Raw genomic sequence first — 2,847 nt, 5'->3', positions numbered from 1 at the left:
CCAGTGAATGTAGTCAAATAGTCCTGAGTACCATTTATTTCAACTGAGGTGTGTTTTTCTGTGCAACTTAGAGTATGATGATTCACTGAATGAAATTTTGAAATTCTAGCAACAATTATGTATCTGTAAACATATGGGGAAGATTGCTCTAAAAACAGGGTGATTTACTAGGCAAAATGGGGGGGGGTTCTTCACAGTGACTAAATGATAATAGGATTTATTAAGAAACATATAAACATCCTTTGTCCATAAAGTAAGTACATATAACAACTGAATCACCATGAACTCCAAGCAAAAAAATTCTATCTGAAGATGAAATAAGAAGTAGTGGAATTCATAAAAGTCGGAGTAAATTTGGGAGAATTTATTTTGATCCCATAGGTAACAAGTAAATCGCTTGCTACTTCAGTACCACAACTGAAACTTGCTGCTTTTGTATTTTCTCACAGAATACAAACATATACTCCCTTGGATTTACGTTTTCATGAGTTATATATTCTTTAATTCTCTTGAAACAAGGCAAGAATAGTCTTACAGTTAGAGAATCTGCTCTCTCCTGTGTTATATTTATCATCTATAGAAACAACCACATTCAGCATAATGAATTGGTATCTCATCTTTTAAAATGCACTGTGACTTATAAAACAAGCTCAGTGAAATGTGGTTTACTGCCTCTCAAGGAAGTCATAAAATGCCTCTTCAATAGGCATACATAATAAAGCATTTTATACTAACTTCAACCCCATTTCCTCATTTAAAGACAAAGGAAATTTATTATGGCAGCAGAGGAAGGTTTAAAAATATGAAGGTCAGGGTACAAACTTATTTTTCTGCTTTTATTCATGGAAAGATGTCACCATCTTGATAGTTACTGTGTACTCTAATTTTTCATATCCATATTCAGTAAAACTGCACGGGAGTAAAAAAAAAAACAGTAGTGAAAACAAATATCTCAGCATTCACTGAAAGGATGCTGCTTGGGGAAAAAGGAAAGCAAAAACACAAACCAGAATCATAAAAGCCAGAAATGGAAACTTTACTTATAAGCTGCTACTAAATGACTTTATTCATTGCAAAGTGGTCTGGCCCCATCATCCTCATCATCTTTGTAAAAGAAGCTACATGAATAGATTGCATCAACTCTGGGAGAATGTAAAACATGAAGATACCAAAGTTATGAAAATGCATCAAATTCAATCTTAGATTACATAACCTATGTCCACTTTACCAATACTTTGTTTCTCACTGATTCTATCAAATCATAACTCAAAGATTATTTATATTAATTTAAAGCACCATTATCAAATTGTATGTGTGTTTTATTTTTATTTGACTTGTAGTTTCTAATTTTAATTTCAATGTTTAGGATCTTGGATCTGTTTTATTTATTTCTTTTGTTTCATATTTATTTGTTAGTGTAAGGGGTGGGGGTGAGGTAGCAGAACACCAGGACCTCCAAGAGGAAGTAACAAGACGACTTTTAAAGGCATGCAGTGGTGGTGCATGGCTTTAATCCCAGCACTCTGGAAGCAGATGCAGGAAGATCTCTGTGAGTTCAAGATCGGTCTGGTTTACAAGAGCTATTTCCAGGATAGCTTTCAAAGCCACAGAGAAACCCTGTCTCAAAAAACCAAAACAGAAACCAAAAATAAAAAACAAACAAACCATTTTGGAGATCAGTATGGCGGTTCCTCAGGAAGATGGGAATTAGTTTACCACAGGACCCGGCAATCCCCCTCTTAGGCATATACCCAAAGGATTCACATCAATGCAACAAAGACATCTGTTCAACTATGTTCATAGCAGCACTATTTGTAATAGCAAGAACCTGGAAGCAACCTAGATGCCCTTCAATTGAAGAATGGTTAATGAAGATGTGGCACATCTACACAATGGAATACTACTCTGCAGAAAAAAATAATGGTATCTTGAAATTCGCAGGCAAGTGGATGGCACTTGAAGAAACCATCCTGAATGAGGTAACCCAGTCACAAAAAGAGGAACACAGTATGTACTCACTCATATATGGATTTTAGACCTAGATCAAATGATCACCAGCCTATAATTCACATCACCAGAGGAACTAGGATACAAGTTGTATTCTAAGAGATTCATATAAAGTCCCTCACAGAACTGGGAAGGGACAAGTCCCCCCAGACCTCAGGTATAGTGGGGGAGGACAGCTAATGGAGAGAGAAGTAGGAGAAAATGAGAGGGAGGAGAGGAAGGCATGTGCGACTAGGAGGATTGAGCCTGGTTAGGAATGGAAAATAGGAAAGAGAGAGAGAGACAGAGAGAGAGAACATAAAAGAGGGAGCCAATATTGGTTTGAAGATAAAGTTGAACACAAAGAAAGGTCGAAGGAACTACAAGACTGCTCCCAACTAACAATCTCAGCTTCCGTGGAAAGGCTATCATAAATGCCCTTCCCGGAGAGTGAGATCAACAACTAACTTCTCCATGGAGTCTCAACTAATGCCTGTTGAAAACAGGAGCAAACACCCATACATAAACACTGAGTCAAACTAGAACCCAGAAGCAGATGGAGAGGACAAGACCATGCGGTAGAAGTACATAGAGACAGCTTACCTGAACAAGGAGGAGCTAAGGGCCACTAGACTGATAGCTGGGAAGCCAACAGGGGTCTGACTCGGACTCCCTGAATATGGGTCTCAGCCAGAAGGTCTGAGCAGTCTAAGAGACCTCAGACAGTGGAGCCAGGATGTATCCCTGGTGCACAAAAGGACTTTGCAAACATATCCCCCATGGAGGGATAACTGCCTTATTCTAGAGATAGGAGAGAAGCCCTAGTCCCTACTTCACAGGACCTGTCAGATCTACATGACC

This window comes from Phodopus roborovskii, unplaced genomic scaffold, assembly GCF_943737965.1.
Source record: "Phodopus roborovskii unplaced genomic scaffold, PHOROB, whole genome shotgun sequence".
Classification (NCBI taxonomy): domain Eukaryota; kingdom Metazoa; phylum Chordata; class Mammalia; order Rodentia; family Cricetidae; genus Phodopus; species Phodopus roborovskii.
Note: the sequence above shows the minus strand (reverse complement) of the source record.